The 25,501-nt window shown below is 48.0% G+C and overlaps 1 protein-coding gene across 2 annotated transcripts in view; it reads right to left on the bottom strand.

The window, feature by feature from the left end:
• The window catches only part of ACSL6 (acyl-CoA synthetase long chain family member 6), a 465,401-nt gene that overhangs the window by 170,062 nt on the left and 269,838 nt on the right, over positions 1 to 25,501 (bottom strand). The window lies entirely within an intron of this gene.

The raw sequence follows: 25,501 nt of genomic DNA, 5'->3' as shown, positions 1-25,501 counted from the left end.
ATGCCTGAAGTAAACTAAATTAAGACAGAAGGTACTAAGCCGAGGGACACAAAAAGTCTGTAATGAGTTTTTGGGGGGGGGGGGGAGGGGCTGGGAGCACAGGGGCCAAAGAAGATAAAAAAGATTGTCCAAGTCTCACAAATTTTCCAGTCCTTGCGAGCACTTGAGTATCTGTGGAGATAAAACACAGGGCCGATGCTTCCCAGGCAAGACCTGATGCCCCATTTCAGATATAAAGGTTTTAACAGAAATCTTCTAGGGGCATCCAGGGCAGAGCAGCAGCACAGAAGATGCAGCCATGATTCGGTGTTGTAGATGCACAGTCTGCAGGCCCCCCTCACGTGTTGGAGCCTATCGATTAAAGGCCGTGAATCGCAGACCTAGAAGGCGCATAAACATTATGTTCTTCCTAGTCGCTGCATTTAGATTTTCCAGGAGATAGGATTGCGGTTTCCCGGGGATGTATGAAGTATTCAGGGGGAGCAAAACGGTGGATGTTTTTACGGCCTGGAGGTCCATCCGATGGGAGATTAGTTTGACCTGCTTATTGATAACCTTTTTCCAGGCTGGATATGGAATAGTGTCTGAAGGTAATATTGTGTTATTAATCTCTAGCGTTTTTATGGCCTTTATAATCTGACGATTCCAAGGGTTTCCAGGGCTGGCAAAAGTTTCTTTTAGCTGGGATTTTAAGGTATTATCTGCAGCTTTTAGTATCCTTATAAAATATTTCAGAGTGTCTTGCCAGCAATAGATTGATTGTCTTTGTAGGCCCAGCTCCAAACGTAATCTTGCCCGCTGAATAGAATTCGGAAGATGAAGGACTTTTTTGTAGGCGGAAACTTGGGCGAGATCAAGACTAGCAGAACATGTGCCAGGGAAGGCCTGATGCCCATAGTTTAAGGCAGGGAGAAGAGTAGCTTTAATCACCTTCAAAATGGGTTCTGCAGAAGGGCTGCTCAGGGACTGGTTTAGTCGGGTCAGGGAGTATGTTATTGCTCCTGCTCTCTTTTTCATGGCGGCTAAGTGAGTTGATGGTCTAGAGGACTCGCTAAACCAGACTCCCAAGTAATTATATTTTGAAGTTGTATTGATCTTTGCAGGTCCGATATGCCACTTTAAGCTTTTCTTGTTCTTACAACCGCCGAATATCAGAACCTTGGTCTTTTCCTGGTTGATTTTTAAGGCGTTGGCGTTATTGTATATATAGAGCATACTTAGCGCTTGTTGAAGACCTGATTTTGCCTGGTCCATAATGACAATATCGTCGGCATATTGTAGTATATGCCAGCAGCGGTGCGTCCATTGGGGCGTAGGGGCGTAGCCCCACTAGCCTGGTGGACGCACCTGCTGACAACGAGCTTTCCGTCTCCTCCTATCAAGAATATAAAAGCTTTCAGCGGGGGTTCCGGCCGGGACACACCCGCTGAAATAGGGAGTGCGTAGGGGGGTGGGGCCGGGTTGGCTGGCATTTAAACACAGTTTTAAAAAAACTCAGGGCTGTAGAAACGGGAGTTGCGCATTACGGGCAGAAACTTACCCGAGCATGCGCGTCAGCGTCATGTAGACGCTGAGACAGACAGAAGGGGCGGGGGGGGGGCGCGTTTAGCCAGCCCCGTCGTTTGCAAGGCGAAAGGGCGAGTGCTGTGTGGGCCCCCCTAGCCAATCCTGGCGCTCTAGAAGCGCCAGGATTGGCTGGTGAACAGCGCCAAGGACAGGCAATCCATCATTGGATGCCTCGTGGGTGGCTCAGGCAGGCCGCTCAGCATCGACTGTATGCTGGCCAATCACTGTGACTTCGCATATGAAGCCATTCAGTGATTGGCCATGCGTGCGCACCGAAGTTGTTCTGGAATCTTCTTCCCTCTCTCTCTGCTCTGTGTGACTGTGAGAGGAGAGCTGCTCATCCGCCGTCTGAAGAAGAAGAAGGAAGACTCTTAAGAGATCGTCCGTCGATTTAGGTACTGAATTTGTGCATTAAAGACGCTACAGTCTGTTCAAGTAATTTTACTCATCATTTACTGTAAATAAGTTTTATTATTTGTGAAGACTTAGAGCTGTGTGTTGTCATGTCACGTGGTGCCGGCCGGGCCCGGGACTCGGGAGGGCTGTGTCAGTGTCACATCCGGCTAGGCATGTTTCACAAAGATTGGTGGTTGTAGTTTTGGTGGGGAGAGTGACGTTTTACTGAAGAAGCTAAAACGAAAACCAGAACACCCATCTTTAATCAGTGCATTGAGACCAAATGCTTCACATAGCTAAACTAAAAGTATTTATTCATCGTCTTCCATTCTATCTTGAATTAATTTATCCACCAACTCCTTACCCATCCAACAATTCATTCATTCATTGTGCCATGCATCCACGTTAATTCAAGTATTGGAAACGGTTGTACAAAAAAAAGTGTTCTGAAATGAACCACATCTACAATTTTTTTCCAAACATTTTTGAGGTGGTTTGGGGGGGCTGCCATTCCACTGCTCAGGCTGGTTCGCTGCGCTCACCACCTGCCATATGAAAGTAGGCTTGACAACATTTGCTGGCGCTCCTTTGACCCCGTCTAATAGCACGGTTATCTTTTCGTTTTAAGACCAGTTCTGCTCCAATTTCGTTTGGGGAACAACAACGGAAAATGTAACCAGTGGTTTACTGACAGCCGATGTTAGTCTAAATATACTGGACACAAAAGAGACTCACCAACACATTCTCACAGACTGAACCCTAAACGTGCTCTGTATGCGGGGTCGGACTGGCCTATGGGGCACCCGAGCAGTGCCCGACGGGCTGGTCCGGTATGGGCTGTTTTTTAGACTGTTTGTGGGCCTGTTATATAGTCTGCTGGGCCGGCTTTTACTGTACATTTCCTTGATATCAAAACAAGTATTGCTTGCAGAAAAGTCGTATCCATGCAATCTACCATACCATGCAAAACACTCTTTACAAGTTCAAAACTATCCAAATTTGCAAACATGGGTCACTTTTTTTTAGCCATGTGATTAACTAATGGTGGTCACTTTAATTTAGTGGCCAGGCATGTTTTCTCTCCCAGTCCGACCCTGTCGGTATGCACCTAAGCTCGTAACAGCCAGGCTTTCTTTGTTGGAGACAGGCTCACTTTCTCCTGGATCTGCTGGGCTTCTGGGCACTTTGAAGGGCTGGTGTTCACAGATAATGGACTATCTCAACTCTTTATGCTGACTGGTGGCCTGGCCCATCAGAGCATCGAGGGTGATGACGGTGTGTGGCATTGTTTCCGCAACCACGTGATCAAAACAAACCGGGCCCAGGTTTCTGACTATACCTATGGGAACCTTTCAGCTCTGCTTGACCCCCAGCTCTCTGACTGCCTCTGGGCACTGAAGTGGAGACCATGCTGGACGTAACCTGCTGTGCGGTCAAGCGACTCCAGCAATGAATGCCGCAGCAAAGCGGCGCTGGTAATGTGTGACATTGCATTCAGTGGGGCGATGCGGGGACAGGAACTGAAATGCGTTCAGCTAACCTGTGATGCGTAGGCTGTCTATGCCTACTGCACTTTCTTCATGCGGTACAGGGAATGGGTGGGCTGGGCTCTAGAGCGGAAGGAGGCTAATTTATGATGTCTTAGGGCCACTGGCACTTATGTCACTTTCTCGTTTAGTTGCAAGCAGGGCGAGACTGGCAACCGAAACCGGCCCTGGCAAACTGCTCTGCCGGCACCCCTGGGGGGCTGAGGGGGTGCGGCCGAACTGTGTGCAGGGGCCGGTTTCAGCCGGTTGTGTTACCAGGCCGATATTGTAGGCCCTGGTAACAAAATCTGCCGAACAGGGGGCCCAAATCCAGCCCCCACAATGGTGGCCCACCGGGGAAACGCCCGGTGCCCGCTACGGCCAGTCCGGCCCTGGTTGCAAGAGGCATAGCAGGAACTTTAAAGGGGAGAGAGATCAAAGTGAGGGGGCTCAGGGACAGATGGAGAGGAGTGAGACTGGTTGAATGGACAGTGGGGAGGAAGGGAGCTGGGCTGGTTTGAGAATTTGTGCTGGGGTTGCGTTTGGTCCTCAGCCTAGCCCTAGTAGGTTGGTTCTCTTTTAAAGCCAGGGAGGTGCATAAAAGAGCTGCATTTATGCAATCAATGGGTGTTTTATGCAGACCAGGATTTATGAAGAATGTATTTTTGTGGATGAGGCCAGGGACGGAAAGCAAGCTGTATGAATGCAGGTGGTGCAGATGGGAGCTGTATTTCAGTAGGTGAAGCAAAGCTGTATTTATGTTTGAAAGAAACCATGGAGATGTATGTATGTATGCTCGCGAGGATCTGCATGAAAGAAGGCGAGAGGCTATGTGAGATGTGTCTATGCAGGTGAAGGTCTGCGTGGGCTGTATTTATTTTGTTCAAAACTGTTTTTATTGTTATTTCACGGGCAAACAAATGAAAACTGTTACAATCACAGGTTATGAGAAAGTCCATTGCAAACCGTATTTCCAGAAACAATTGTAATTTCATGTACATTATTTCCTTTACAGTGCAATTTACGTTCCGATGCTGATCTTATATGCACTAGGGATAATGCGCAAGGGCATTTGTATGAAGTTTGCTTTATTTGAGCATGGGTATCACCAGATGCTACCGGTAGTATCCTTGCATTCTGATTGTGATGTTTCTGTTCTCTCTGTACCTATAGGTGACGGTTGAATAAGGGTTGGACGAAACGAGAACAACTAGGGAAACTTGGCCCAACTGGGGTGTTAACTGGTCCCCAAATGTGTGAAGGGCAAATGCGATGTGCGCTTTTGCAGCTGCAAGTGTTGGGTGTAGGCTATAGTAAATAGGGGCGAGCACATTGCCCTACCTGTGGTGCGCCTACCTCCGCTATGCCAGAAAGGCGGAAGCCTGCATATCTTGTGGTGGTTCGCCCTGAAAACCATGCAGAATAGGGAGCTAGTTCACAGCTATGGGGATCTTACAGAGACCTGGCAGGTCCTCCGTGTGTAATGCCATTCTTTCCGCCCTAGTCCTAGTGTCTCCAGGCTATGGCGGTAGGAGGGTCAGATGGTGTACATCTTTTGTGATCAGGTGCTTGGCCACTAATATGTCTAGATCCAGAAAGCTGGATGTAACTTTCTGCTATTTGCCTTTGGGGTAGAGATGTAATAGACACTCCTCCCAAGTGTGGAACAGGTGGCTAAGGTAGTGACAACAGAGAGCCAATATGTATGTAGAATTGGGCAGGTCCACAACATGTGAAGGAGGTTGGCATCAGTGGTACAGCATCTGGGGCAGATTGCGCCTGTGTGGTGGAATAATCAGTTTATTTTGGCTGGGCTAAGGTATGCCCTTTGTACGATGAATTGCTGGGTCAGGTGGAATGAGTGCTGCAGGGAGTAGTCCGTTTTTCGCACAGGAGTTGAACAGCCAAAGTATAGACGCAGTCGACCAGGGCGGGGAGACAGCAGCAGTGTTGTATAGTTGGCGTTCCACCAACCCCTTGGCCACCCATTGAAGTTGTTAGGTAAGGTAGTATTGCTCCATATTTGGAACCGCCAATCTCCCCAGTCATGTGGCAGGTAAAGTTTAGTGAGGGTTACACGGCAGGGTGAATTATTCCAAATGAATTCTCACATGGTCCGCTCAAACATGCAAAAAAAAGGAGGCTAAGATGTACAGGGGTAGGTTGATAACATTTTATAATAGTCTGGGTAGGGCCACCATTTTTAGGAGAGCTATCTGGGCCAAAACCGACAATGGAAGCCTGAGCCAGAAAGACATCTGCGATGGGAGAGCCGTGATCGCTGTACCCATATTGCTGTCTAGCAGGTCTGCCTGTTGATGATACACTCTTATTCCTAAGTAATGGAAGGGGTTGGGCTGCCTTCTGATGCAACTACAATTGAGAGTGAAAGCAGGGTCTGCGCACCCGGACGTGAAAGGTTAGAGACTTGATTTTCTTCATTTAACCTGCAGTACAAATAGGTCTTCAAAATCAATGAGTATTTGAGCCAAGGTAATTGGGATTGACCACACATCTCCAATATAGGACAAAATATTATCTGCATATAGCAAGACCATGTGTGTAATGTCTCCAAGGGGATTCCTCAGTCTGCACCCCATCCCTGGATGGTGGCCACAAGTGGTTCTGTGGCCAGAGAGAAGTAGTGGACACAGCGGGCACTCCTGATGGGTTCCGCAATACACCGATATGAGGGTGGAGTTATAGGTGCCAGTTTTTACCCTAGCAGTCGGCATTGTTTAGAGCACGCGGAGCATGCAAAGAAATCTGCCTTCCATGCCGTATCAGGCAAGAGTATCAAAAAGGAAATCCCGCTTCAGGGAGTTGAAGGCTTTCTCAAGATCGAGAACCAGACACCAAGAGTGTAGCCATCTTCAGGGGAGTAGGTAGAGACCTCAAAAAAGCGCCTCCAATTCAATGATGTGCTGCGAGGTGGAAAAACCATTCTGATCTCAATGGACCAGAGATGGGACCAACAGTGCCAGGCGATCAGCAAGCACTTTAGCCAGGATTTTATAATCTGTGTTTAAAAGAGCCAGAGTGCGATAGGAGCCCAGATCAGTAGGGCCCCTGCCTGGCTTATGCAACGAGAGAAGTACTTCACCTAACAATGTGGGGAGAGTGTTAGTCTCGAGGGCAGCATTGAATAACGCATGTAAATGTGGGACCAGTGTGTGCACATATGTCTTGTATAATTTGAAAGGCAGGCAATCTGGCCCAGGGGTCCTACTTGATGCTAGACTCAGACGGCTTTGCGTATTTCTAAAATTGTGACCGGTTCCTCTAGCTCTATGCATTGCATTGCAGTGATGACGGGGAGCCACAACGGAGAAAAAAGGTTTCAAAACGTCCATTATCAAAATGAATGGTTGCTGTGCACAAAGAGCTGTAGTGTCGAGTTAATTCGGAGTGGATTTCATGTTGTGTGTGTGTGTATGTAGTAGGCGCCTGGTAGGGCTTAGCTAGGATGTCGAGGCTGCTCCTGGCGTATAAGACATGCCAGTAGGCAACCCGCTTGATCCAAGGCCACATGAGTGACAGAGGAGTGTGCTGCATAGTTTAGACATCAAAGGTGTTCTAGGAGTGTAGCATGTTTCATCTTGCTGAGGTGTGTGCTCCAGCCACGTCACTGACCACATCTCCAGCAGTAGGAGTTTGCGCTCAAGTTTTCTAATGGCGTTGTCTAGGTGCTTGCGGATGTTCCTTCGGTTTCCCAGGCTCCACCATGGTCGTTTGTTTTCCCAAATGTGGGAAAGAGCGCTGCTGCCCCTACTATAAGGTCAATGTGGTGGTGCAGGCCGTGCGGTGCTGAGTAGTATGAATACACTCTAGTGTCGGGGTTATATGTGCGCACCAAATATCCACATGCGACCAGTGGCGCAACCAGTCGCACAGCACCGAGCATTTGATACAGAGACAGTGCGTGACAATGGGGGGAAATGAGCGGTCTAGTGTGGTGTCAAGGATAAAGTTGGAGTCACCGCCTATAAGCCAAGGGATTTTGCTCCAATTGGCCAGTATGCAAGAAGGGTTGCAGAGTTAGGAGTGTATAGAGCCCCCAGCATGAGCTGCCACCTGTTTAGGTGACAGCGTATTAATACATATCTCCTGCCAGAGTCCACACTTACCTCATCTGCTACAAATGGGGTTGCCGCCCGCACCCTAATCAGTAACCCTTTAGCATAGGACAAGTAGCCAGGGCAAATACCTGACCACGCCAATGGAGGCGGTCAACCTCCGGAAGCTTCGGGTGAGTTTCCTGCAGGAGGGCTATGTGAGTGGATCTGCATTTAAGATACAAGTAGATTTAGTACCGTCACAATGGTGTGTATATGCCTCTCATGTTCCACATGATAATGTTAGTATGGGCCATATTTGGGTTGCAACTTGGTTCCGCGCATAGCGCAGTTGTTTATGAATAGGGAGGCTAAATGTGCGCGGCACATGGTGTATGAGGGGGGGCATTCAGCGCGGGGCAACACTGCTGGCCTGAGGAAAAATAAGGAAGGGGGAACAATCCCAACTTATAAAACATAATTGGAGCAGATATGCTGGAGGGATTCGCCCAAACCATGTGGCCAAACAAGTCTCAGTCAGAGGAAAGGAGCGTGTGTAGCAGAATTTGGTTTTGCAGTACCCCTGGTGTGTTGTGTGTTGCGTCCCGGCTATAGTTCACAACAAGGTGTATGCCAGTGCATGTAGCGGGGTGCTAATCATCATGACTGATTACCAAGGGACCCTACTGGTGCGGGTCTGGGACGGACAGGGCTTGCGGATGAGTGCTGCTGCAGGAGTCGTGGATCACCAAGCGGATCAAGGACGGTGCACCACTGACCTTCGGTTCAGGTCAGATAATGTCATGTCATGCGGTGTTGTGAGAGAGACTAGGTGGAATCTGTCAGAATGGCTGCTACTGTGCAAGGTGCTATAGTTTACAAGCAGCACCCTCGTGTGTGGGTGGTGAATCGGTGGTGGCACTCCCTCTCCAGCCAGCCTCGCAGTCTCTCAAAGTCACCTCCATTACCCCTCCGGTGTCCATTTATGTGTTTGCTGTAGGGGTCTGCTGGCGGTGGCACTCCCTCTCCAGCCATGGGCGACGCTATAACATGAATCAAATGCACCTGAGAGAGGTGGTTTTGGAGACTTGAGGGGCTCTGTTAAAGGATGGTAATGAAGGAGTCGTGGTGGAGGTGGTCATGGGGAGGGGGCACAAACATTAGTTGCTGCACCGGGCGCCAACAGCGCTAAAGCCGGGCCCTTGCCACTGGATGACCCTAGCTGACAGGCCAGGTTACATTTTGCTTCTCTTCTGATTTCTGATCTCTCACTCAATGCAAACCTGCATGTCAACATTCTGGAAAGTCACCAATGACTATATATATATATATATATATATAATGTATATATGTATATATGTGTGTGTGTAGCTCCTGCTTGTCCCAAACTAGTGAGATGCTCTCGAGCACAGTCCCGGGCCTCAAGCTGCAGCCCTATTTAAAGGTGGAAACGCTGGCATGCCGAGTCCTTTTCGCAGCCGTTGCACCTTATACGTTGTATTTTGATTATTGACAGGTTTATCAGAAAACAACCAGAGGACCCCAACCTCCTCCTTTGCTGCTCTCTCACCCGACCCCGGCTACAACCCAGAAAACACCAGTGACCAGTGTTAAAGGTAAGGAAACTGATGGTATATATTGTTTTACATGGGAGTTAGGGCTATGTATCTGGTCACTCTCCAGGCCCTCAAGCAGTGTCTCTTTCAGTGCCTGCCTCCAGCGACCACTATGGCACAGAGAGGCAGGAGGCAGTATGGCTGTATTTTGTATTTGTACTGAAATTTCATATTATTGCACTGCACCTTATACGTTGTATTTTGATTATTGACAGGTTTATCAGCAAACAACCAGAGGACCCCAACCTCCTCCTTTGCTGCTCTCTCACCGACCCCGGCTACAACCCAGAAAACACCAGTGACCAGTGTTAAAGGTAAGGAAACTGATGCTATATATTGTTTTACATGGGAGTTAGGGCTATGTATCTGGTCACTCTCCAGGCCCTCAAGCAGTGTCTCTTTCAGTGCCTGCCTCCAGCGACCACTATGGCACAGAGAGGCAGGAGGCAGTATGGCTGTATTTTGTATTTGTACTGAAATTTCATATTATTGCACTGCACCTTATACGTTGTATTTTGATTATTGACAGGTTTATCAGCAAACAACCAGAGGACCCCAACCTCCTCCTTTGCTGCTCTCTCACCCGACCCCGGCTACAACCCAGAAAACACCAGTAACCAGTGTTAAAGGTAAGGAAACTGATGCTATATTTTTTTTACATGGGAGTTAGGGCTATGTATCTGGTCACTCTCCAGGCCCTCAAGCAGTGTCTCTTTCAGTGCCTGCCTCCAGCGACCACTATGGCACAGAGAGGCAGGAGGCAGTATGGCTGTATTTTGTATTTGTACTGAAATTTCATATTATTGCACTGCACCTTATACGTTGTATTTTGATTATTGACAGGTTTATCAGCAAACAACCAGAGGACCCCAACCTCCTCCTTTGCTGCTCTCTCACCCGACCCCGGCTAAAACCCCGAAAACACCAGTGACCAGTGTTAAAGGTAAGGAAACTGATGCTATATTTTTTTTACATGGGAGTTAGGGCTATGTATCTGGTCACTCTCCAGGCCCTCAAGCAGTGTCTCTTTCAGTGCCTGCCTCCAGCGACCACTATGGCACAGAGAGGCAGGAGGCAGTATGGCTGTATTTTGTATTTGTACTGAAATTTCATATTATTGCACTGCACCTTATACGTTGTATTTTGATTATTGACAGGTTTATCAGCAAACAACCAGAGGACCCCAACCTCCTCCTTTGCTGCTCTCTCACCCGACCCCGGCTACAACCCAGAAAACACCAGTGACCAGTGTTAAAGGTAAGGAAACTGATGCTATATTTTTTTTTACATGGGAGTTAGGGCTATGTATCTGGTCACTCTCCAGGCCCTCAAGCAGTGTCTCTTTCAGTGCCTGCCTCCAGCGACCACTATGGCACAGAGAGGCAGGAGGCAGTATGGCTGTATTTTGTATTTGTACTGAAATTTCATATTATTGCACTGCACCTTATACGTTGTATTTTGATTATTGACAGGTTTATCAGCAAACAACCAGAGGACCCCAACCTCCTCCTTTGCTGCTCTCTCACCCGACCCCGGCTACAACCCAGAAAACACCAGTGACCAGTGTTAAAGGTAAGGAAACTGATGCTATATATTGTTTTACATGGGAGTTAGGGCTATGTATCTGGTCACTCTCCAGGCCCTCAAGCAGTGTCTCTTTCAGTGCCTGCCTCCAGCGACCACTATAGCACAGAGAGGCAGGAGACAGTATGGCTGTATTTTGTATTTGTACTGAAATTTCATATTATTGCACAGCACCTTATACGTTGTATTTTGATTATTGACAGGTTTATCAGCAAACAACCAGAGGACCCCAACCTCCTCCTTTGCTGCTCTCTCACCCGACCCCGGCTACAACCCAGAAAACACCAGTGACCAGTGTTAAAGGTAAGGAAACTGATGCTATATTTTTTTTACATGGGAGTTAGGGCTATGTAGTATGTGGTCACTCTCCAGTGTCTCTTTCAGTGCCTCCAGCAACCACTATGGCACAGAGAGGCAGGAGGCAGTATGGCTGTATTTTGTATTTGTACTGAAATTTCATATTATTGCTCTACACTTTATACGTTGTATTTTGATTATTGACAGGTTTCTTTAATATATATATTGGTAAGGCCAGCAACACACCATCATGAATACAGTACAAGAGCTGATTGCAAGGTCATTCCAGTCACGGCCACTTGAACAAAAACTACAGATAAAGCAATTAGGACCTCATCAGCCTGAAATAAATCTACAGCAAACTACCCAGGACAGAGGAAAAATGTCAAAACGAACATTCTCAAATGCCTGGTACAAAAAAGCTGATTGGCTTACAGGGTGCCCTATAAAAAATTCTCTGTTCTGCTTCCCCTGCTTGCTGTTTGGTGGTGACTTTTCTTGGACACGGCAAGGAATGGTTGACCTGAAGCACATCGCTGAAAAAATAAAGAAGCATGCGCTCACAAGAAATCATCTGGAAAACCTGACAAGACTGGGAATGTTGGGGGAAGACGCACCAATTGAGCAGCAGATAAATGATGCATATCGCAAATCCATTCAAAAACACAATGAAGCTGTTGATAGGAACAGACAAAATCTATCCAGGATCATTGATTGCATTCGTTTCTGTGGGGCTTTCGAACTGGCATTGCGAGGCCATGACGAATCAGAAACTTCCTCAAAACCTGGTATCTTCCGAGGCCTAGTGGATTTAATGTCAACCATAGACAAGGATTTGGAAACACATTTAGCACGTGCTACAGTCTTTAAGGGCACCTCTAATACAATACAAAATGAACTCCTTGACTGTATGCTGGAAATTATAAAAAGCCATATTGTGCAAGAGTTGCGAAACACAGACTTTGTGGCTATTCAGGCTGATGACACCACTGATGTGGCCACTAAAACACAGTCCGTGTTAGTGTTTCGGTACCTGGACAGTGACAGAAACATTGTGGAGAGGTTTTTTGGGTTCACACATTTAAAAGACTCTAGTGCAGCAACCATCACTGAAGCTATACTGTGTCAACTGGACCTAATTTTCCCGGACTTGCCTCAAAAACAAAAACTTATCGCACAAAGCTATGATGGTGCATCCGTAATGAGTGGAAACCTTGGTGGAGTACAGAAACGAATTCGAGATGTGTACCCTAATGCTCATTTTGTGCACTGTTATGCCCACCAACTCAATCTTATTATGCAACAGGCGGTATCAAAGATCAGAGAGACACGAGTTTTCTTTCAGGATATCGGAGGCATAGCAGCATTCTTCACACGTTCCCCCAAAAGAACAGAAGCCCTTCATGAGATTGTGGACAAAAGCGTACCAAGGGGATCCTCAACTCGTTGGAACTTTCACATTCGTACAGTCAACTTAATCTTTGAAGACAGGGAGGGCCTTGAGAAATGTTTTTACGCCATATCATCCAGAGAAGACTTTGATCGCACAAGTCAGAATGAAGCCCATGGCTTTCTTAGAACACTACAAGACAAAGAGTTTCAGTTCTTGCTGTTTTTATTCCATGACATAATGACCCATGTTGATGTATTATACGATCGGTTACAACTAAAAGACATAGATACTGTCTCTGTGAAAGCCGTTACATCTGCATTTGTACAAAAGATAATGAAAGTGAGAGATGGGGTTGACGATTTGGAGAGCAAACTGCCAGAGCATTCTATTTTTGCAAACCGCAGACAAAACATCACCTCTCTGGTACGAATTGGAAAGGAGATATGTGACATTGTAATTGTGCAGGCAAAAGAACGTTTTTCATTCACAAAACATTTGGTGACTGCCACTTTATTGCAAAGTAAAGAGTTTGCACAATATGATGAATCCTTCCCTGAGCGTGCTCTGAATCAGGCTGCGGAAGCATATCCCATGCTCAAAAAAGAGCAGTTGAGAACTGAGTTAACTGTACTCTACGGAATGCCTGTGTACCGGAAGGCCACAAGCGCCTTGAATTTGCTGAGGTTAATTCATAAACTGCATATGGAAAACTCACTTACAGAGACAGTGACTTTACTCAAAATTGTGATTACGACTCCAATGACAACAGTAGAAGCTGAACGATGTTTTTCAGCCTTAAAGCGTATAAAGACATTCCTCAGAAACACTATGCTAGAGGAAAGACTAAATGCTTTGGCGATGCTGTCTGTAGAGAGCAAGCTAGTCCAAAAGATACCGGACTTCAATATGCAAGTAATTGACAAGTTTGCTACACTGAAAGACAGACGTGCGGATTTCCTTTACAAAAAGTGAATGCTGCTACTTGTTGGTTGAATGCAAAAAATTCTGATTGAGGTAAGAAATGCATTGTTATCTCTGTTTTTTTTTCATAACAGTATTTATTAGAAGTTCAAGCAGATCAAGTGTACAGTCCTCCAGGAACAGGAGAACACATCAGCAGGCAAAATACAGTAGAATATACGTATAGCTCAAACTCCTGTCTAGCCCCTACCCGCCCCAGTATCCCCCCCACAACTGTAACATTTCCCACTACCCACCCCTTATCCCGCCCTAACCCGATGCACGTGATCACAATCAGCTGCAGTACACATAAGAAAACACGACTAAGTGTCTTGGAGCTATCCAGGCCCTGAGATCTCAATCAGTGGATAGACCATCTTCTGTTTCAGCAGGAGGTTCCAATGTCAGGTCTCTATAGTCCGCCCACCGCTTCCAGATCTTGTAATGTTTCCGAGGGCAGCCCCTGGCCTCAAACACCGGCAATTCCAGCCCCATGAGGAAGTCTAAGCCCGCCTTCCATGCGCAAAGTGGGGGGGCGCGGTCACTCTTCCAGGCCCTCGCCAGATCCCTCTTGGCTACAACAAGTCCTAATAGAAGGAGATGGCGCTTATAAATGTTCCCACCCACTTGATCTAGGACATGAAGAAGACCCAACCTAGGTGTACGAGGTAGATCCCATTCCAGCACCTCCGATAGGCAGTCCCACACCCCACCCCAGAACCGGACCAGGCTCACACACGACCACACAGTATGCACCAACGTGCCTCTCTCGGCCCCGCAGCGCAGGCAGTCTGGGGAAGCGATAAGGCCCGCCCTCCACAGTCTCTCTCTGGTGTAATAAGCCCGATGCAGGTATTTATATTGTATGAATCGCAACCTCACTGCTATAGCCGTGCCTCGGGGGGATTCCAGCGCCTCCCGCCAGTCATCCTCATCCAACGGACCAACATCCACCTCCCAAGAGGCCTTCAACGACACCAGGGAAGAGGAGCAGTGAGTGATCAGTGTTTGGTAGATTTTTGAGACTTTTTTATCCCCTAGGTCTCCCATGAAAAGCTTAGCTTCCACGGGGCTAAAGTCCGGAAGCTGGTCCAGCTCCACCAGACTCTGCGCCAGAGCATGACGAAGCTGTAGATATTTAAAAAACTGGGTCTTGGGCATGTCAAACTCAGCGCCGAGCGCTTCAAAGGATTTAAGGGTAGTCCCAGTAAGTACATGACCAAGCGACGAGATCCCGATGGAGTCCCAGCCTCCAAACCCCTGCAATGAGGCCAGCGCAGGGAGCCGTCCATTGTTCCACAGTGGAGTTTCGGCCGTCAGTCGTCCCCACCAGCCCATGCGACGCAGTGCCTGCCTCCAAATCAGGAAGACCACTTGAGTCACATGTGGCAGTTTCTTCCGCCGCCCTGCCGAATACAAGAGTGTATGGAGCGTGGCATCACCCATCAGAAAATGTTCTAGGGCATACGCTGGATCGTCACGGCCACCGTACCACCACTCATTTAAGACCAACAAGTGAGAGGCTTGGTAGTACGACAAGATATCGGACGTCGCAAGACCACCACAGTACGTGGACAAAAAGCAGGTCCGCAGTGCTACCCTAGAAGCACCCCCAGCCCATAAAAACCGGCCTAGCAAGGAATTTACACGCCGGAACCACTGCGGGTCCACTCTGTACGGATGATTTTGCAGCTGGTAGAGCAGTCTAGGGAGGGCAACCATCTTAAAAATAGCAGATCTGCCATAGATATTAAGAGGCATGCGTGACCACGTTTTGACGTCGGATTGAACCCTATCCCATACCGGTTGTATGTTACGCTCCCACGCAATAGCGGCAGATTCCGACAGGAAAACTCCCAGATATTTCAGGCCGCCAATCGCCACCTGCAGATCCGCTGCCCAAGGAGACACCTCGCGCCGGCCCCCCAGCACCCAGAGAGTCGATTTGCGCGGGTTGAGGTAGAGTCCCGAGACGTCACCGAAAATGCGTAATATCTCCAAAATACGCGGGCCCGAGCGATCAAGGTCCGTCAGAAAGAAAAGGACGTCATCTGCATACAGTGCGATCCTATCTGTGAGGCTCGCACTCCATACAAAGCCCCTAAGCTGCGCGTCTATGCGCACCCAGGCAGCCAGCGGCTCCATGACTAGTGCAAAGAGATACGGGGACAGGGGGCACCCCTGCCGGGTCCCCCTAGCAACTGGGAATCTCTCCGAGGTGGCTCCCGAGACACGTACCGAGGCCGTGATGTCAGTGTATAACAGTTTGACATATGAGACAAAAACCGGACCCAAGTTGAGGCGCGGTAAGAGAGCAAAGAGGTAAGTCCAGCTGACAGAATCAAACGCTCTGTCGATGTCCGCCAGTAGGAGTGCCGCCCGCTCCTCAGTCGCCCCCATCGCACCCACCGCTACCTGCGCCCGTCTGATGTTGTGCCTTGTCGCTCTGCCCGGCATAAAGCCCGCCTGATCCGGGTGGACCAGGTCCGCCACGTATGGGAGAAGACGATTCGCCAACGCCTTAGCCAACAATTTGGCTTTGAAATTAATGAGAGATATCGGGCGATACGACTCGTGTCTGTCAGGGGGCCTGCCCGGTTTCTGGAACACCACAATCTCAGCCTGACGCCAGTCCACCGGCAAGCAACCACACTCCCGAGCTGCCTCCAAAGCCTGCCGATAGTGCGGCCCCAGCTGCAAATGAAATGTTTTGTAAAATTCACTGGGAAAGCCACTTGGTCCGGGCGCCTTACCCGTGTTGAGTTGTCCCAGCGCGTCGCCCAGTTCCTCCGCCGACAGGGGAAGGTCTAGAGCTGCCCTGGCCTCATCTGATACCACCCGGGGGGGAAGGTCAGCTATGAATTTGTCAATTGCCTCCGGTGGGAGACAATCCCGTGAAGCGTATTGTACCTTATAGTAGTCGGCAAAACTCGCCGCAAGCGCAGCAGGGTCCGTTATGGCAATCCCCTCCCCGTCCGTCAGGCCCGGCAGAGAGATCGGCTGCAGAGTTTGCTGACACAACCGGTGGAGCATAGTGCATGATTTGTCGCCCCATTGGTACACCCTACTCCGCGTGGCCAGCCAGGCTTGGCGAGCCTCGTCCAGTAGGATCGAAGCATATGATTGCTGTGCCTGTAGGAGTAGCCTGAGCGCCACATCGCCTGCACCTCCTTTACACTGCCCCTCCAAAGCTCTCACCTTAGCCGCGGCTGCTACAGTGGCCTCCTGACGCTTCCGACGGGCGGCGTTATCTCTGTTTTTAAAAGTTTTGTAGTGTTTGTTCTATTTGGAGACTACACAGATTTGCTCACCTTTGTTCACTGGCCGGACCTGTCTCCCGCAGGGTGAACGATTCGTTGCTTGTGTTGCCTATCAAAACTTTCCCCTTAGAAAATTACGAAAACCTTTATACCATTTATGTTTGGGGTACTTGCGTGGACCTATGTGAAGTGTGTACAAAGCTCAGCTCAACCAGAATCACGGTAACAGCGCATTGCGCTGCCTCTTTTATATTCAGTATATTGTAAGACTGTTTTTCTTCCCCCGCCTTTCCTTGTTTTGTTTCCCTGTTTTCCCCTTGCTTGCCATTCGTTACTCTAGAGTCTAATGTTCAGTATATTGTAAGACTGTTTTTCTTCCCCCGCCTTTCCTTGTTTTGTTTCCCTGTTTTCCCCTTGCGTGCCATTCGTTACTCTAGAGTCTAATAGAGTCGGAAGGCCGTAGGGGAAGACTGTGGACTTTTCTTCAAGTTCCTGACGCTCCTGCGGAACGAACCTGGCAACCATTACACTGCTGTGTAACTTCTTCTACTCTTAGAGCTGAGATTTCCATGAAAGTCTTATAGTCTGAATTCAGCACCTGAGCATAATAGGACAGAATGTATGAAGCTCTGTGGTAATACTGAATAAGCAGCTACCTATGTTATTATGCCATCTATTAATGTAATAACTGCACTTTCACAATTGCTTTATTAACCTTCCTGCTTTCTCAAATTTGCTTGAAAATGCACGATTTTTCTTCTTTTTTTTCAAAATTTTCTTGGGGGGGGTAATCACCCCAAACCCCCCTTTTGGGGTTCGGGCTCGCTCGCTGCGCTCGCTCGCTAGGTGCTGTATGCTAATTAGTTTGCGCCCCACCACTTTAAAATCTCACCCACCGCCGCTGGTATATGCAGATTCTTTTTAGCAGGGCCCAATTTTGGCGGGAGAAGATTACTGTTCTCCAGGAATGATCCAAGGTCGGCAGTGTAAAGATTGAACAAAAGAGGGGCAAAAACACAGCCTTGCTTTAAACCGTCTTCGGTAGCAATTTTTGTTGAGACTGTCTTTGGGCCAGTTTTAATTCGCACCCAGGTATTCTTGTGCAAGGAGATAAGTGCTCCTAGCAGTCTCTGTGGAATCCCCCAGTTATCCAGCTTCCTCCATAAGATGTTACGAGACTTGTGCTTTGGGTGGGCAGATTCGAGCCGAGGGGTGCTTGGATGCTTTACTATGAAGGAGTACGGTAGTCACCGAGGCCTGGAGGTTGAGGTCTTGGACTTTTGCTTGCTCTGAGGGATGAATCTTCAGCTTGTTTCAATAGTTGTGGGTACTCAGCTGCAATGATGGGCAATCGTGATTTATTCGCAGGGCAAGCTTTGCATGCCATTTTGCGTTTGCTTAATTGACACGGGTGATGTATTGGAATGAGGCAGAGAGATGTCATTCATTGTGGACAGCATGCAACATCCATAAACTTAATTCGTAATGCAATGGTGTCATAAGGCATTAAGGCCACTGGGCGGCACTGCTCCACTATTAACTGAAACCAAACATGAGGCTGAATCCGAATGGTAGACTCTGTTTATGAACTGCCAAGCGGCAAAAGTTAATTGTAGTTACCGTATGCCCGTAGTATTCAGAACATTTAGGTAGAACGGCGCTAGCACCTGGGGACAGGCTTTATTTATGTTCGGTAAAAAGTGAATGTTTATATGTTCTTCCTGTCTTGGCTCTCTGGATTAGGCCAGGGAATGGCTGCGTGACTCTCTTTGGCTACTGGAGGTGATTCGTTTGCGGGCATGCTTTTCTAGATGTTGCACAAAGATATAGAAAATATTCTTTCAGCAGGCCCTGTCCGGGGGAGTAGCACCTTTCACCTGGCAATCTAACGGCAGTATAAACAAAGAAACAAAAGACATCTCCCGACACATAAGGGTGTAAACCCACGAAGCCCTTACATACAGCAGACTGTTCTTCCTATTCGCCTAAGATAACACATGGCTCACATCTGCGAAGCACACTTTTAATTAGTTACGTGGCCCTGTGTTTGGATTCATCCTGCTTGTCTTGGCCCCTGTGGCAAAAATTATAAATGAATCAAGCCTCTCCCCTGCAGAGGAAATACAATGAAACAAGGTTTGTGTACTAACAGCCAGGTAACCGAGTCCAGCACCATGACCCCCAATCTCGCATCTAGTAAAGGTGGGGCCCGGGTCAGGCTGACGTCTGGGAATAGGGAACCAGACTCGATCCGGGAGCCGGGCCACAGCCCTGTGAGGCGAATTAGTATTAACTGATGTGGCCGTGTGTATAGAAGGATCCGCGCTATATATGGCAGACTTCAGGGTCCTGCCGGGCTTGGTTCCTGTAAACGCACCCGCTGATTTAAGCAACACAAGTCGTTTCCTGTCGCTGAACGTTGCGGCAGCGGATGATGTGAATGTGGTTACAAGGTAACGACGGGGTGCTGTGTAGTTTCCTCATGTTCGTGAGATGCCCCAGGCTTTTAGTTAACTGCAATGTGGTACCTTTTAGTTTTATTAGGTAGGTACCTTTTTTGGAACATGTTGGATTTGTGGGCCGGAGGTATGTTACATTCAGCATACATGAGTGTTGTGAGGGTCGGCTGTAAGGGAGTAAAAGACGGACTCCTCTGCTAAAGCATCTTCCGAATGTTAAGGTACAAGGGAACCTTAACCTTCATTGCCCCATCCCTGCTGTCAACTCGAAGCGAAACGGGGACTGACTGGGCTCTGAGTTCCGAACCCCGAAATGTGACTAATAGGACTTAGAAAGAACGACTTAAGCTGCCTTGACAGTCACACACTTCACTGGTCCTCTAATATATCCAAGAGATCCTACAATAAGGGGGCTGTGTTAAAAAATGAAACTGCGACTATTAGATTGCAAATGTCAACAAACCACTCACATTTTTGGCAGTTAAGCAGTAAGATCGTGAGCAAACTGCACATGTGACATTCCTTTAAGAAACAATGGGCATATTGCAAATTACATTAGGAAATCCATTGCTTAGCACCATCCCATCAGAAGTTGGGCCGCCACGTATCATAGTGGGGACAACCACAAACGTATATCGGTCTTTTATTTACACACGCTTTATACAATCTGGAGCCTCTGTATGGTATAAAATGCCTATTCTACCCTTAGCGGAAAGACATGGCCACCAGGACGGTCAGGTACTAAGGCATCTGTAGCAGTGAGCTTTGCTTGCCCTGAGAGCAGATGATATCACAGCCATTTGCGGGAGCAGGTTCACAGGTGATTTTTAAAAAGGGCATAGGATGGGTGACGGCGATGACAACGGCGAAGCAAGTCTGAGCAGTTTTCATGTTGAATGATATGCTACAAGGCTACAAGGCAGGCCTTTTACTCTGGTGGAGCAACAATAATTCCTGGAAGAAACTAATTAAACTAGGTCTAATTTCTAGATTAATAAACCAGCGTCATAGCTGGTTGGATGAGGGCAGATGGGGTTACAGCGCCTTGCATGTGATAATTTTCATGCAGTCCAACAAAGGCCCCGCTGTTGACAACATCATTGATTTAATGCAAATTACCACTGATATGGAGACTATTTGTTATCCCAGCTAGCAGAGGTGTGTCACAAGAAGGAACTGTGTGCACATGATCTGCCTTTCATGCAGCGTGGCCTATTCCTTCATTGCCACAGTCATAGCAGTTCAGATCACACCACTTTATCAACCAATCACATGCTTCCTTGGGTTACAATGCTAGAGTATGGGTAAGATGGGGATTTGCAAAGAAACAGGCCTCAAAGGGGCAGTGGGGCTAAGGCAACCCAGTTCTACAACATGCAAAGTCCAACAGTTAGTGCCTTAGAATTGGTCGATACAGTTGTTGTATTATTTATACAAAAAAAAAACTAAACTACCAAAGCAGTTGGCTTTTTGTGAAAGAAGCCTAATGTAGTAGGTGTTCAATTGACATGTGACACATCCTCTGGCCCAGGTGATCAGTGCCACCAAAAGTAGGCACATGGGTTCACAATCTTCCCCGGTGAATGGAAGGTGCAGATTCACTTGTCTGTTCCCACCCAGAGCAGTGGTCTCCAAAGTTTTCTGTAAAAAGAGTTACTTCAGTTAAAGCTAAATCACCTGGAGCCACTAATACATTTTATCAATGTACAGTATCGCCCACATGCCCTTTGGCACTAGGGACATTACCACAGCAACACGTTTATCCAGTTCAGCTTGTGTTACTATTCAGTTATTAGCTTAAAATATATTTGGAAACGGTTTTGATATATCAGCATATGAGTTCCATTCTGCGCCTCTTCCATCCTGGCCCGCTCTAAGGCGACACTGTTCCAATTCCAGCTCTTGGTCTGCCAGATAGAGCAAAGCCTTCACATGTTTAATCTCACTGTGGATACATCTGGTCATGTTCTGGCCATGTAGTGTTGTGTCTTAGCATGAGGGCCTTCATTTGGTTTGGCTGGCTTCTACACTAAGGGTCCCAGAAATGAACAGTGCTGCCTTTTTTAATATACATGAACCCTCTGAATATGAATCGGGCGGAGATTCCATTTGGAGAGCCACTTCATGGGTGTTCACAAGCTACCAGTAGCCTGCGCATTACCCGTTTGAGACCTGTGATCTAGAATAATATGCCCTTCACAAAAGTGACACCACGTGGAACAAAATGTAGATGTGAGGGAAGTTTCGAACAACTGGAACAGTAATTTGCTTGGGTTTAAAATAATAACAACTAAAGCCACATTAGTTAGCTTAAAAATAGGTTAATAATCAAATAATAATGAAATAGCATCCTAAGGAGGTTTAGGTCAGAGAAGCAGAGATGACCCCTGATCACTGGAAAGTGGCAGAGCCATTCGCAGTCAGTTCCAACTGGGACATAAATAGAGCACTGCCAGGGAATAACTTTGCCTGGATATAATTTTGGGGTTGGGGACTGCTAAAACAGCTTGGGCCCCCGATGTTACGATGCAGGTTTCTGCGCACACCTACATGTTCTGGGCGGTGGGATGCCCACACCCTTCAGGAAGAGGGATCAGTTAAGTATGGGTGGTAATTAACAATGCCTTTATACTCTGTATTTGACTTGTCAGGCTCTCGGCGCTTCAAAGACATAGGTCGAATATGAGATTATGTCTTCTGATGAATTTCTGCTTGATTTTATTAGGTAGTTTAACACTGGGATTGGTGCTTACAAAACCCTTTGAATATGCAGTTGGAGTAAGGAAAGAAAATGAAAGGTAACATCTGTTACCTTGCATTTGTAAATGGAAATGGCAGCTGAGTATCAGAAAATGGCAATGACATTTGCAACCAGTTCCAAGGGCCACAAAGAGAGTGCTGCCAGGGAATAACTTTGTCTGGTTAAAATTTGTGGGAAGGGACTGCTAGCGGGGGTGTCCCGGCGCTGTGGACAGCAACGACAGGAAACCAGGAGTTAGTAGCTGGAGAACAGCCATGTCTTGAGCTTACCTCTAAACTGAGATTCCAGCTCAATCAGTCGAATGTTTAACGGGAGGGAGTTCCACAAATTAGATGACACCACCGCAAAGGCTCTACCTCCTTTTCTGGAGCGGAGGAAGCGGGGAGGCTGAAGGAGGCGGAGATGGTTAGACCTCAGTGCACAGGAAGAGTGCACTAACTTCAGCCTATTTCTTAAGTATCCAGGGCCGTACCCGTTCAAGGCCCTGAAAGTAAGAACTAGGGCCTTAAACTGAATGCGGGAGGATATCGGAAGCCAGTGAAGATCCCTTAAGTGTGGGGTGATAGAGTGGCGGTAGGGTACCTTGACAATTAGTCTGGCTGCAGCGTTCTGGACAATCTGCAGCCGGTGTAAAAGGTAGGCTGGGGCGCCCACATATAGGGAGTTGGAGTAGTCCAGGTGGGAGGCGATGAGGGCGTGAACTACCGTTTTTAGTGAGTCCATTGGCAAGTAGGGCGCGATTTTCCTAATCATGCGCAACTTGCCAAAGCAAGCAGAGCTGACTTTGAGGATTTGGGTTGAATATGACAACTCATTGTCAATTTGAACGCCAAGGTTGCGTACCACTTGCACCGGAGATGGGGGGGGGGGGGGATTTAACTCGTGTGGCCACCACATCGTCGGCGGTAGAGGAGACTTTAAGTTAAAGAATAGAACCTCCGTTTTATCAGTGTTTAATTTAAGGGTGTTCCGTGTCATCCAGGCAACGATGTCAGAGAGGCAGGATTTGAAATTCACAAGAGTATTGTCAGAGGGGTCTCTAAAGGTGAAAATGAGCTGAGTATCATCAGCGAACGAGACCACTCTGACTCCGTGAGCCTCTATTACATCTGCTAAAGAAGACAGATAAACATTGAAAAGAAGGGGGCTGAGTGCCGACCTCTGGGGGACACCACAGCTGAGGGTTTTTTTGTCTTTAGAAAAGTAAGGGCGGCACCATACCTGTTGGGGTCTATCTGACAGGAAGGATTTAATCCAAGCCATAGGGGAGTCTCGTAATCCTATTTGGTAGAGCTGGTCTAGTAGTATGGAATGGGAAACGGTATCGAACGCCGCGGACAGATCGAGGAGCACCAGCATGGCTACCTCGCCTCTGTCCACGCACTCCCTGATTGTTTCAATGGCTTCCAAAAGCGCTGTCTCAGTACTGTATCAGGCTCTGAAGCCGGACAGAGAGTCGTTGGAGAAGATTTCTAGTTTCCTAGGAATTCCGCCAGTTGTTCTTGGACGACTTTTTCCAGTTCTTTAGCAGGTTTGGGGAGAAGCGATATGGGCCGATAGTTACTAAATATAGAGGGATCAGCCTCGAGTTTTTTCAGGATGGGGATTACTGTGGCCTGTTTCCAAACAGAAGGAAAGTGAACGGATAGAAGGGAGGTATTCCATATGGAAAGAAGTTGGTAGATAAGGACCAGGGCGAGGGAAGTGAACGTCTCGGCCGGAACCGGATCAAGAGGGGAGCCTGATTTGCATTTTTGCATTTTCAGAAAGGCTGTGTCTAGGGAGACAGGCTTAAAAGAGCAGAGCCTGTCTTCACTAGAGCTCGAGCACAGTGGGGTAGTCTGGTCACCATTCCCCTCGACAGAGTTGAATGTGGAGAAAATATTAGCGATTTTGTTGTGGAAAAAATCAGACAGACCGTCACAGAGCTCTTGACTTGATTCAGTGGGGCACGCCAGAGCCTGTGGATTGGTGACATTTTTCACGATTTGGAAGAGAGTTTTGGCTGAGTTATCCGCAGACTTGATTGTGGTGGAAAATTAGTCTTTCGTGGCTAGTTGTCGTTGTTTGTAGAAATTTTTTAGAGCCGTTCTGTAGTTGACTTTTGCGGAAGTATCATAGTGTAGGCGCCAGAGCCGCTCAAGTCTCTTACATCTACTTCTTTCTTCGCGTAGAGTCTGTGAGAACCAGGGGGCAGAGGGTTTAGCTCGGGCCGGAGTGTAGGATTGGAGGGGGGCAATGGTGTCTACCACGGCGGAGAGGTATCTGTTGAACCTCTCAGCATCGGCATTAAGTTCGTCTGAAGACTGCCAGTTCATTTTGGCCATAGCGGGTTCAAGAGAATCGCACGTGACTTTTAGCCAGTTTCTCTTCAGAATTGCAGTGTTTCTAACTGTCGTAGGGAGGGGAGGGGGATCAGATCAAATGGGATTAGGAAATGGTCGGACCAAGTGATGGGTAGAGAGGGATGGGTAATAAGGGCCGGCAGGTTGGTGAATACTAGGTCCAAAGTATGGCCCGCCTTGTGCGTAGGGCCCTGAACTCTTTGTTCCAGGTTAACGCCTGCTAAAGTTTCGATCAAGGATCTCGCTTTCGTACAAGAAGGGTCATCTACATGCAAGTTAAAATCGCCCAAGATGGTGAAGTGTGGGTGTTTCAGAGATAAGTCTGCCAGGGTAGTTAAAAGTTCCGCGAGAAGGGAGGGTTGAGTGCCTGGGGGGTTGTAGATCAGTGCTCCCACAATAATAAGATGTGTGGAGTCTGAGACGCTAAAATACATGGCATCAATCGGACCCATATTCGCTAATTTCCTGGACAATATTTTCCATTGTGATCGTGCTATTATGGCTAGCCCCCCTCCTGCTTTATTGCCAGGGCGGCTAATGCCGACCAGTTGGTAATCGGGGGAATTGCTAGAGTAATATCAGGATTAGAGGTATTTTTTATCCAGGTCTCAGTGAGAAACATCAGATCCCAGGAGTTGGAGTTAGGGGACAGCCAGACATCATCAGAGTGACGTGAAAGAGACCGGCAGTTAAGCAGACATGCTTTTATCGGCCAAAGGGGGGTATCAGGAGTTACCTTTTCAGGACAACCTAGGGGGCTGGCCAGGGAACAGGGAATGTAAAAGGAGCAGTCCTTGCAGGCAAAGTGTTTGCTGAGCAGCCCAGAAGGGTTACATTTAATGTTGTTACAACTGGGCCTGGGTCTCAAAGCTAATAGTAGTGACCTACGCCAGCAAATATGTTTGGACTGGGAGTCATGAATATCCTGGCTGGCGCTGGTCGCGGGCCAGGCGCGGACGGGCGCAGACGGGCTTTCCTTTGGCGCGCCCGCTGCGCGTACAAAAGTGAATCTCCTTAAGTGGCTGTCACGCTGCCCCGTGGCTCCACCCTCCCAGCGTTGTCGCTGGCGATTGGCCGGCCTACCCTCCACATCAATCGGGCCGAGCCTGTGGTGGACGACCGGGGTAGGGGCGGGGTCTCAGGCGGTAGGAGTGAGGCAGCGAGCAGCGCTAGCAGCGCTCGAAACACACGTAATTACACAATAACACAATCATTTTAAAAGTAATGTTTGCTGTTTTTAAAATCAGGGCGAGAGAAAGATTCAGGCACAGCAATCCAGTGCA

Source organism: Lissotriton helveticus, chromosome 7, assembly GCF_964261635.1.
Source record: "Lissotriton helveticus chromosome 7, aLisHel1.1, whole genome shotgun sequence".
Classification (NCBI taxonomy): domain Eukaryota; kingdom Metazoa; phylum Chordata; class Amphibia; order Caudata; family Salamandridae; genus Lissotriton; species Lissotriton helveticus.
Note: the sequence above shows the minus strand (reverse complement) of the source record. Positions and strands in the feature narration are given on the sequence as shown.